The sequence below is a fragment of the Rhinoderma darwinii genome, unplaced genomic scaffold (assembly GCF_050947455.1).
Source record: "Rhinoderma darwinii isolate aRhiDar2 unplaced genomic scaffold, aRhiDar2.hap1 Scaffold_1761, whole genome shotgun sequence".
Lineage (NCBI taxonomy): Eukaryota > Metazoa > Chordata > Amphibia > Anura > Rhinodermatidae > Rhinoderma > Rhinoderma darwinii.
The window spans coordinates 32501-44929 of record NW_027462145.1 but is presented as its reverse complement, the minus strand read 5'-3'; positions in this window follow the sequence as shown (position 1 = coordinate 44929).

The window sequence follows — 12429 nt, the reverse complement described above, 5'->3', positions numbered from 1 at the left end:
ACCATCTGCTGCGCATTACCTTTTACACAATAACTGTGGGGTCAAAATGCTCACTACACCACTAGATGAATGTCTTAAGGGTGTAGTTTTTAAAATGGGGTCACTTCTCGGGGGTTTCAACTGTACTGGTACCTCAGGGGTTCTGCCTACATGACTTAGCACCAGAAAAGCTCCAGTAGGCTAAATGGTGGTCCTTCCCTTCTGAGCCCTGTCGTGTGCCCAGGCAGCTAATAACAGCCACATGTAGGGTATTGCCGTACCCGGGAGAACCCACATTACAATTTATGGGGTGTATGTCTCCAGTGGCACATGCTGGGCACAATATATCAGACACTGAAATGGCATATATGCATAGGAAATTGCAAATCTCACTTTGCACCATCTGCTGCGCATTACCTTTTACACAATAACTGTGGGGTCAAAATGCTCACTACACCACTAGATGAATGTCTTAAGGGGTGTAGTTTTTAAAATGGGGTCACTTCTCGGGGGTTTCAACTGTACTGGTACCTCAGGGGTTCTGCCTACATGACTTAGCACCAGAAAAGCTCCAGTAGGCTAAATGGTGGTCCTTCCCTTCTGAGCCCTGTCGTGTGCCCAGGCAGCTAATAACAGCCACATGTAGGGTATTGCCGTACCCGGGAGAACCCACATTACAATTTATGGGGTGTATGTCTCCAGTGGCACATGCTGGGCACAATATATCAGACACTGAAATGGCATATATGCATAGGAAATTGCAAATCTCACTTTGCACCATCTGCTGCGCATTACCTTTTACACAATAACTGTGGGGTCAAAATGCTCACTACACCACTAGATGAATGTCTTAAGGGGTGTAGTTTTTAAAATGGGGTCACTTCTCGGGGGTTTCAACTGTACTGGTACCTCAGGGGTTCTGCCTACATGACTTAGCACCAGAAAAGCTCCAGTAGGCTAAATGGTGGTCCTTCCCTTCTGAGCCCTGTCGTGTGCCCAGGCAGCTAATAACAGCCACATGTAGGGTATTGCCGTACCCGGGAGAACCCACATTACAATTTATGGGGTGTATGTCTCCAGTGGCACATGCTGGGCACAATATATCAGACACTGAAATGGCATATATGCATAGGAAATTGCAAATCTCACTTTGCACCATCTGCTGCGCATTACCTTTTACACAATAACTGTGGGGTCAAAATGCTCACTACACCACTAGATGAATGTCTTAAGGGGTGTAGTTTTTAAAATGGGGTCACTTCTCGGGGGTTTCAACTGTACTGGTACCTCAGGGGTTCTGCCTACATGACTTAGCACCAGAAAAGCTCCAGTAGGCTAAATGGTGGTCCTTCCCTTCTGAGCCCTGTCGTGTGCCCAGGCAGCTAATAACAGCCACATGTAGGGTATTGCCGTACCCGGGAGAACCCACATTACAATTTATGGGGTGTATGTCTCCAGTGGCACATGCTGGGCACAATATATCAGACACTGAAATGGCATATATGCATAGGAAATTGCAAATCTCACTTTGCACCATCTGCTGCGCATTACCTTTTACACAATAACTGTGGGGTCAAAATGCTCACTACACCACTAGATGAATGTCTTAAGGGGTGTAGTTTTTAAAATGGGGTCACTTCTCGGGGGTTTCAACTGTACTGGTACCTCAGGGGTTCTGCCTACATGACTTAGCACCAGAAAAGCTCCAGTAGGCTAAATGGTGGTCCTTCCCTTCTGAGCCCTGTCGTGTGCCCAGGCAGCTAATAACAGCCACATGTAGGGTATTGCCGTACCCGGGAGAACCCACATTACAATTTATGGGGTGTATGTCTCCAGTGGCACATGCTGGGCACAATATATCAGACACTGAAATGGCATATATGCATAGGAAATTGCAAATCTCACTTTGCACCATCTGCTGCGCATTACCTTTTACACAATAACTGTGGGGTCAAAATGCTCACTACACCACTAGATGAATGTCTTAAGGGGTGTAGTTTTTAAAATGGGGTCACTTCTCGGGGGTTTCAACTGTACTGGTACCTCAGGGGTTCTGCCTACATGACTTAGCACCAGAAAAGCTCCAGTAGGCTAAATGGTGGTCCTTCCCTTCTGAGCCCTGTCGTGTGCCCAGGCAGCTAATAACAGCCACATGTAGGGTATTGCCGTACCCGGGAGAACCCACATTACAATTTATGGGGTGTATGTCTCCAGTGGCACATGCTGGGCACAATATATCAGACACTGAAATGGCATATATGCATAGGAAATTGCAAATCTCACTTTGCACCATCTGCTGCGCATTACCTTTTACACAATAACTGTGGGGTCAAAATGCTCACTACACCACTAGATGAATGTCTTAAGGGGTGTAGTTTTTAAAATGGGGTCACTTCTCGGGGGTTTCAACTGTACTGGTACCTCAGGGGTTCTGCCTACATGACTTAGCACCAGAAAAGCTCCAGTAGGCTAAATGGTGGTCCTTCCCTTCTGAGCCCTGTCGTGTGCCCAGGCAGCTAATAACAGCCACATGTAGGGTATTGCCGTACCCGGGAGAACCCACATTACAATTTATGGGGTGTATGTCTCCAGTGGCACATGCTGGGCACAATATATCAGACACTGAAATGGCATATATGCATAGGAAATTGCAAATCTCACTTTGCACCATCTGCTGCGCATTACCTTTTACACAATAACTGTGGGGTCAAAATGCTCACTACACCACTAGATGAATGTCTTAAGGGGTGTAGTTTTTAAAATGGGGTCACTTCTCGGGGGTTTCAACTGTACTGGTACCTCAGGGGTTCTGCCTACATGACTTAGCACCAGAAAAGCTCCAGTAGGCTAAATGGTGGTCCTTCCCTTCTGAGCCCTGTCGTGTGCCCAGGCAGCTAATAACAGCCACATGTAGGGTATTGCCGTACCCGGGAGAACCCACATTACAATTTATGGGGTGTATGTCTCCAGTGGCACATGCTGGGCACAATATATCAGACACTGAAATGGCATATATGCATAGGAAATTGCAAATCTCACTTTGCACCATCTGCTGCGCATTACCTTTTACACAATAACTGTGGGGTCAAAATGCTCACTACACCACTAGATGAATGTCTTAAGGGGTGTAGTTTTTAAAATGGGGTCACTTCTCGGGGGTTTCAACTGTACTGGTACCTCAGGGGTTCTGCCTACATGACTTAGCACCAGAAAAGCTCCAGTAGGCTAAATGGTGGTCCTTCCCTTCTGAGCCCTGTCGTGTGCCCAGGCAGCTAATAACAGCCACATGTAGGGTATTGCCGTACCCGGGAGAACCCACATTACAATTTATGGGGTGTATGTCTCCAGTGGCACATGCTGGGCACAATATATCAGACACTGAAATGGCATATATGCATAGGAAATTGCAAATCTCACTTTGCACCATCTGCTGCGCATTACCTTTTACACAATAACTGTGGGGTCAAAATGCTCACTACACCACTAGATGAATGTCTTAAGGGGTGTAGTTTTTAAAATGGGGTCACTTCTCGGGGGTTTCAACTGTACTGGTACCTCAGGGGCTTCTGCATACATGACTTAGCACAAGAAAAGCTCCAGTAGGCCAAATGGTGGTCCTTTCCTTCTGAGTCCTGCCATGGGCCCAAACATCAGTTTATCACCACAAATGGGGTATTGCCGCACTCAGGACAAATTGGGCAACAAAATGGGGTGTTTTATTCCTTGTGAAAATAAGAAATTTTGAACAAAAATTACATCTTAATGGAAAAAAATATCATTTTTTTAATTCACAGCCCAATTCAAATAGGTGCTGTGAAAAAACGGTGTGGTCAAAATGATAACAACAACCATAAATGAATTCCTTGAGGGGTCTAGTTTCCAAAATGGGGTCACTTCTGGTGGGTTTCCATTGCTTTCATACCTCAACACCTCTTCAAACCTGGCATGCTGCCTAAAATATATTCTAATAAAAAGAGGCCTCAAAATGCACTAGGTGCTCCTTTGTTTCTGAGGCTTGTGTTTTATTCCACGAGCGCACTAGAGCCACATGTGGGACATTTCTAAAAACTGCAGAATCTGGACAATACATATTTAGTAGTATTTCTCTGGTAAAATCTTCTGTGTTACAGAAAAAAATGGAATAATATTGAAATTCAGCAAGAAAAATGAAATTTGCAAATTTCACCTCCACATTGCTTTAATTCCTGTGAAATGCCTGAAGGGTTAAAAAACTTTCTAAATGCTGTTTTTGAATACTTTGAGGGGTCTAGTTTTTAAAATGGGGTGTTTTATGGGGGTTTCTAATACATAGGCCCCTCAAAGCCACTTCAGAACTCAAGAGGTACCTTAAAAAAAAGGCTTTTGAAATTTTCTTAAAAATATGAGAAATTGCTGTTTATGTTCTAAGCCTTGTAACGTCCAAGAAAAATAAAAGAATGTTAAAAAAACGATGCCAATCTAAAGTAGACATATGGGAAATGTGAACTAGTAACTATTTTGGGTGGTATAACCGTCTGTTTTACAAGCAGATGCATTTAAATTCTGAAAAATGCAATTTTTTCAAAATTTTCTCTAAATTTTGCAATTTTTCACCAATAAACACTGAATATATCGACCAAATTTTACCACGAACATGAAGCCCAAAGTGTCACGAGAAAACAATCTCAGAATCGCTTGGATAGGTTTAAGCATTCCGACGTTATTACCACATAAAGTGAAATATGTCAGATTTGAAAAATGGGCTCTGAGCCTTAAGGCCCAAACTAGGCTGCGTCCTTAAGGGGTTAAAGTGGGGTATGTTCAAAAATGTCAGAGGCGGTGGTGAACAGCAAGGGCAGGCCGGGGCAGAGTTCCAGGGCCAGGGGTGTGACGGCAGGCAGCGTAGGCCGGGGCAGAGTTCCAGGGCGGTGGGGAGAGGACTAGGCCTCAATCCAAGGAGATCCATTTGGTGACCAAACAGCAGTGACAATAAAAAGGCCCAAATGTCAAAGAATGACATTTCTGCAACTGAAAGTGAAACATTTGAAAGTGAAACATTTAAAATCAAGTTAAAGTCGGGTATGTTTAAAAATGTCAGAGGCGGTAATGAGCAGCAGAGGCAGGCCGGGGCACAGTTCCAGGGCCAGAGTGTGACACTGTCCGCCGATAGATAACCCTTTGCACATTATCGTCATCATCATTATCAGCAGCAGTTGCTGTCAGCCAGCTCCAGAGTGTATGAGCGGCGTGTGCTGCCCATTGCAGCCCAGGGTAGAGGAGCCGTGTGCAAGCTGTGCATGCCCGGGGGCAACAGTGTATGAGCTCCACAGCGCCAGCGGGGGGGTCCCACTATGTCCCAAGCCGCCTGACATGTACTTCCGGTCGGCCAGGAGGTGGCATGTCAGCCAGCTCCAGAGTGTATGAGCGGCGTGTGCCTGCACCCGTGGGGGGGATACAGGAGCCATGGGGAAGCTGTGCAAGACCGGGGGCAGCCGTGTACGAGCTCCGCAGCGCCCCTTGTGGACTTCCAGGGCAAGAGCGGTATGAGCGGCAAAGTCATGCCGACCTCCTGGAAGTCCCCGTCGGCCTCGCTCGCGGGTCGGTCCCGCTGGTTTTTTTACCTTCTTAATAAAAAAATCTTTTTTTTTTATGGTATTTTCTGAAGCCTCAAGCCCACCTACAGTTGCACGAGCAAGGCCACCTCGGTGACTCCTACCGAAAGCGGCCGGGAGCCATCTCCGTGTACGAGCGGCGTGTGCGGCGTGTGCCTGCCTATTGCACCCGTGGGGGGATAGAGGAGCCATGGGGAAGCTGTGCCAGCCCGGGGGCAGCCCTGTACGAGCTCCACAGCGGCCCGCGGCGAGTCCCGCCGTGTCCACCCGGCTGCCAAGCACTTCCGGTCCGCGAGTGATGCATGACAGCGGCCGGGAGCCAGCTCCGCCTATCAGCGGCGGTGTGCCTGCCTTCTGCACCCGTGGGGGATAGAGGGGCCCCGTGGGAGCTGCTGCATGCCGGCAGCTTCCTTGTGGGAGCTCCACAGCGCCCGCGGTCCTCGGCGGACTTCCAGGGCAAGAGCGGTATGAGCGGCCACCTCATGCCGACCTCCTGGAAGTCCCCGTCGGCTTAGCTCGCGGGTCGGTCCCGCTGTTTTTTTTTTTACCTTCTTAATAAAAAAATCTTTTTTTTTTTATGGTACTTTCGGAAGCCTCAAGCCCACCTGCAGTTGCACGAGCAAGGACACCTCGGTGACTCCTACCGAAAGCGGCCGGGAGTCATCTCCGTGTACGAGCGGCGTGTGCGGCGTGTGCCTGCCTATTGCACCCGTGGGGGGATAGAGGAGCCATGGGGAAGCTGTGCCAGCCCGGGGGCAGCCCTGTACGAGCTCCACAGCACCCGCGGCGAGTCCCGCCGTGTCCACCCGGCTGCCAAGCACTTCCGGTCCGCGAGTGATGCATGACAGCGGCCGGGAGCCAGCTCCGCCTATCAGCGGCGGTGTGCCTGCCTTCTGCACCCGTGGGGGGATAGAGGGGCCCCGTGGGAGCTTGTGGATGCCGGCAGCTTCCTTGTGGGAGCTCCACAGCGCCCGCGGCGAGTCCCGTCGTGTCCACCCGGCTGCCAAGCACTTCCGGTCCGCGAGTGATGCATGACAGCGGCCGGGAGCCAGCTCCGCCTATCAGCGGCGGTGTGCCTGCCTTCTGCACCCGTGGGGGGATAGAGGGGCCCCGTGGGAGCTGCTGCATGCCGGCAGCTTCCTTGTGGGAGCTCCACAGCGCCCGCGGTCCTCTGCGGACTTCCAGGGCAAGAGCGGTAGGAGCCTCCACCTCATGCCGACCTCCTGGAAGTCCCCGTCGGCCTAGCTCGCGGGTCGGTCCCGCTGTGGTTTTTTTTACCTTCTTAATAAAAAAACTTTTTTTTTTTATGGTATTTTCCGAAGCCCCAAGCCCACCTGCATTTGCACGAGCAAGGCCACCTCGGTGACTCCTACCGAAAGCGGCCGGGAGCCATCTCCGTGTACGAGCGGCGTGTGCGGCGTGTGCCTGCCTATTGCACCCGTGGGGGATAGAGGAGCCTTGTGGAAGCTGTGCCAGCCCGGGGGCAGCCCTGTACGAGCTCCACAGCACCCGCGGCGAGTCCCGCCGTGTCCACCCGGCTGACAAGCACTTCCGGTCCGCGAGTGATGCATGACAGCGGCCGGGAGCCAGCTCCGCCTATCAGCGGCGTGTGCCTGCCTTCTGCACCCGTGGGGGGATAGAGGGGCCCCGTGGGAGCTTGTGGATGCCGGCAGCTTCCTTGTGGGAGCTCCACAGCGCCCGCGGCGAGTCCCGTCGTGTCCACCCGGCTGCAAAGCACTTCCGGTCCGCGAGTGATGCATGACAGCGGCCGGGAGCCAGCTCCGCCTATCAGCGGCGGTGTGCCTGCCTTCTGCACCCGTGGGGGGATAGAGGGGCCCCGTGGGAGCTGCTGGATGCCAGCAGCTTCCTTGTGGGAGCTCCACAGCGCCCGCGGTCCTCTGCGGACTTCCAGGGCAAGAGCGGTAGGAGCCTCCACCTCATGCCGACCTCCTGGAAGTCCCCGTCGGCCTAGCTCGCGGGTCGGTCCCGCTGTTTTTTTTTTTACCTTCTTAATAAAAAAACTTTTTTTTTTTATGGTATTTTCCGAAGCCCCAAGCCCCCCTGCATTTGCACGAGCAAGGCCACCTCGGTGACTCCTACCGAAAGCGGCCGGGAGCCATCTCCGTGTACGAGCGGCGTGTGCGGCGTGTGCCTGCCTATTGCACCCGTGGGGGGATAGAGGAGCCTTGTGGAAGCTGTGCCAGCCCGGGGGCAGCCCTGTACGAGCTCCACAGCACCCGCGGCGAGTCCCGCCGTGTCCACCCGGCTGACAAGCACTTCCGGTCCGCGAGTGATGCATGACAGCGGCCGGGAGCCAGCTCCGCCTATTAGCGGCGGTGTGCCTGCCTTCTGCACCCGTGGGGGGATAGAGGGGCCCCGTGGGAGCTTGTGGATGCCGGCAGCTTCCTTGTGGGAGCTCCACAGCGCCCGCGGCGAGTCCCGTAGTTCACCCGCCCGACATGCACTTCCGGTCCGCGACGGACTTCCAGGGCTCAAGCGGTAGGTGCGGCCACCTCATGCCGACCTCCTGGAACTCCCCCTCGGCCTGGCTCGCGTGTCTGTCTTCATTCACGTTTTGGAGGAAAAACCCTATGAGGTTTTTATTTTGGCCTTCAGCCAAGCAGCAGTTCCAGGAGGCCGGGCATTTTGGCACCTCCCACCGGTGTAATTGGCGAGGTGACACTTTTAGGGGTGTGAACATCTCCTACGCCTGAAATACTGTGAGAGGGAGAACTTGCTCCGCCTCCCACAGTCCAGGACGAGAGGAGGGCGGGAGGCGTTCCCTGCTTAGGCCGAATGCGGCTTCCAGGGAGATAGCGGCACCAAGCCGCCCTCTCACGCCGCTGCCCTGGATGTCCCCGTCGGCCTCGCTCGCGGGTTGGTCCCGCTGTTTTTTTTTACCTTCTTAATAAAAATTTTTTTTTTTTTTATGCCATTTTCTGAAGTCCCAAGCCCACCTGGAGTTGCACGAGCCCGGCCACCTCGGTGACTCCTACCGAAAGCGGCCGGGAGCCACCTCGGTGTACGAGCGGCGTGTGCCTGCCTATTGCACCCGTGGGGGGATAGAGGGGCCCCGTGGGAGCTGCTGCATGCCGGCAGCTTCCTTGTGGGAGCTCCACAGCGCCCGCGGTCCTCTGAGGACTTCCAGGGCAAGAGCGGTAGGAGCCTCCACCTCATGCCGACCTCCTGGAAGTCCCCGTCGGCCTAGCTCGCGGGTCGGTCCCGCTGTTTTTTTTTTTTACCTTCTTAATAAAAAAATCTTTTTTTTTTTATGGTATTTTCGGAAGCCCCAAGCCCACCTGCATTTGCACGAGCAAGGCCACCTCGGTGACTCCTACCGAAAGCGGCCGGGAGCCACCTCGGTGTACGAGCGGCGTGTGCCTGCCTATTGCACCCGTGGGGGGATAGAGGGGCCCCGTGGGAGCTGCTGCATGCCGGCAGCTTCCTTGTGGGAGCTCCACAGCGCCCGCGGTCCTCTGAGGACTTCCAGGGCAAGAGCGGTAGGAGCCTCCACCTCATGCCGACCTCCTGGAAGTCCCCGTCGGCCTAGCTCGCGGGTCGGTCCCGCTGGTTTTTTTTTTACCTTCTTAATAAAAAAATCTTTTTTTTTTTATGGTATTTTCGGAAGCCCCAAGCCCACCTGCATTTGCACGAGCAAGGCCACCTCGGTGACTCCTACCGAAAGCGGCCGGGAGCCACCTCGGTGTACGAGCGGCGTGTGCCTGCCTATTGCACCCGTGGGGGGATAGAGGAGCCATGGGGAAGCCGTGCCAGCCCGGGGGCAGCAGTTTACGAGCTCCGTAGCGCCCTGCGGTCCTCGGCGGACTTCCAGGGCAAGAGCGGTAGGCGCGGCCACCTCATGCCGACCTCCTGGAAGTCCCCGTCGGCCTGGCTCGCGTCTCGGTCCCGCTGTGTGTTTTACCTTCATAATAAAAAAAAACTTTTTTTTTTTATGGTATTTTCTGAAGTCCCAAGCCGACCTGCAGTTGCAGGAGCTCGGCCACCTCGGCAACTCCTACCGAAAGCCGTGAAATAGGAAGTACAAACGGGAGCTGCTCCCGTTCCAAGCCGGGAAGGACTTCCATGGTGTGACCGGTAGGTAGTGACACCTCCTGCCGGCCTCCTGGAAGTCCCGGTCGGCCTGGCTGGCAGGTCTGTCTTCATTGACGTTTTGGAGGAAAAACCCTATGAGGTTTTTATTTTGGGCTTCAGCCGGGCAGCAGTTCCAGGAGCCCGGGTACTTTGGCACCTTACCCCGGTGTATTTGAGGTGGTGACACTTTTAGGGGTGCAAATATCTCCTTCACCTGAAATCCTGTGAGAGGGCATTTCTGCTCCGCGTTCCAAGTCCTAACGGTTCTTCCTAGCGGGAAGTCCTAACCGTTCGTGGCCGAGAAGGACTTCCATGGTGTGACCGGTATGTAGTGGCACGTCATGCCGGCCTCCTGGAAGTCCCCGTCGGCCTGGCTGGCAGGTCTGTCTTCATTGACGTTTTGGAGGAAAAACCCTATGAGGTTTTTATTTTGGGCTTCAGCCGGGCAGCAGTTCCAGGAGCCCGGGTAAGTTGGCACCTTACCCCGGTGTATTTGAGGTGGTGACACTTTTAGGGGTGCGAATATCTCCTTCACCTGAAATCCTGTGAGAGGGCATTTCTGCTCCGCGTTCCAAGTCCCTACGGTTCTTCCTAGCGGGAAGTCCTAACCGTTTGTGGCCGAGAAGGACTTCCATGGTGTGACCGGTATGTAGTGGCACGTCATGCCGGCCTCCTGGAAGTCCCCGTCGGCCTCGTTGGCTGGTCGGTCCGGTGCACCTGGACTTCCACGAAAGAACTTTGGTGCATTCTTTCTGGAGTCCCAGGCCGACCAGCAGTTGTAGGAGCTCGGCCACGTTGGCGAGTCCAACCGAGAGTACCGTGAAGGAGGACGTGCTGCACGTTCTAGCGGGAGCTGCACCTGGTCCAACCCGAGAAGGACTTCCATGGTGTGACCGGTATGTAGTGGCACGTCATGCCGGCCTCCTGGAAGTCCCCGTCGGCCTGGCTGGCAGGTCTGTCTTCATTGACGTTTTGGAGGAAAAACCCTATGAGGTTTTTATTTTGGGCTTCAGCCGGGCAGCAGTTCCAGGAGCCCGGGTAAGTTGGCACCTTACCCCGGTGTATTTGAGGTGGTGACACTTTTAGGGGTGCGAATATCTCCTTCACCTGAAATCCTGTGAGAGGGCATTTCTGCTCCGCGTTCCAAGTCCCTACGGTTCTTCCTAGCGGGAAGTCCTAACCGTTTGTGGCCGAGAAGGACTTCCATGGTGTGACCGGTATGTAGTGGCACGTCATGCCGGCCTCCTGGAAGTCCCCGTCGGCCTCGTTGGCTGGTCGGTCCGGTGCACCTGGACTTCCACGAAAGAACTTTGGTGCATTCTTTCTGGAGTCCCAGGCCGACCAGCAGTTGTAGGAGCTCGGCCACGTTGGCGAGTCCAACCGAGAGTACCGTGAAGGAGGACGTGCTGCACGTTCTAGCGGGAGCTGCACCTGGTCCAACCCGAGAAGGACTTCCATGGTGTGACCGGTATGTAGTGGCACGTCATGCCGGCCTCCTGGAAGTCCCCGTCGGCCTCTGCCACCTGTCGTTAAGCTGTGAGAGGAGCACGTGCTCCCGCGCCGTTTGAGTCTTTGGAATTTGTCCAAGACTCCTCAGATCGATCTGGCTCCCCGCGACCCGGCGGCGGAGGGACCACTCGCTCGGCAGTGCTTTGGAGCCCTGTCGGTTACGGCGAGCGCGTCTTCCTCCCACACCGTCCGGGTCTGTTTCGCCCCCGGCCACCTACGGCCGGTGTCCCAAAAAGCCCGGCGGTCCTGCTAAAGGCGGGTGCCGGTACCTCTCGCTCCCGCGAGGTGCGTTTGCTCAGTGCTGCTGCTATCACTCTAAAAGGCGTCCGAGAGTGCGCTGGTGTCGCCGGAAGCCCGAGGCACGAGAGAAAGCTTTAAACGACGGGGAGGCAGTGACCGCCCCCGTATGTCCGCTGCTCGCAAGGGCCTCTCTAGCCGAGGTGCTCCCAGGCGCACCCGCGCATGGGGCACGGTTGTTTCTCGCAAGTAGTCCAAAGCCGTCTTCCGCCTCGCCCGAGGCTGGAAGTGTCGGCGTGGCTCCCGCATGCAAGCCACACGCGGCTCCACGGTGGCTTCCCTCCCCCCCTCTCCGGAGGGGGGCGGCCCCATCCCATGTGGAGCCGCTAAGCCGCCGGGAAAGCGGCCTCGGTTCCCCGTGGGCGACAAAGGCGTCCTCCTCGGCACTTTGCGAGCTGGGCCGCCGGAGAGAGCAGTTAACCCGGATTGTCGAGGTTGTCGTTGCCTTTGTCCCATATTACCTAAGCCTGGTCCTTGTTACCTTACTGGTAAGGGTTAGGGACGCTGAGCGCGCTCCATCTTCTCGGCTCTATGTTGGGCTCTCTCTAAACAGGTCCTCGACTTAAGACCGACCGGTCTTCGTAGGCATCCTTCATCTCGGCAGGTTGCGAGCTGGGCCGTCGGTGAGAGCAGTTAACCCGGATTGTCGAGGTTGCCGTTGCCTTTGTCCCATATTACCTAAGCCTGGTCCTTGATACCTTACTGGTAAGGGTTAGGGACGATGAGCGCGCTCCATCTTCTCGGCTCTATGTTGGGCTCTCTCTAAACAGGTCCTCGACTTACGATTCTGCCCCGACCGACCGACCGGTCTTCGTAGGCGTCCTCCATCTCGGCAGGTTGCGAGCTGGGCCGCTGGTGAGAGCAGATAACAACCCGGATTGTCGAGGTTGCCGTTGCCTTTGTCCCATATTACCTAAGCCTGGTCCTTGATACCTTACTGGTAAGGGTTAGGGACGATGAG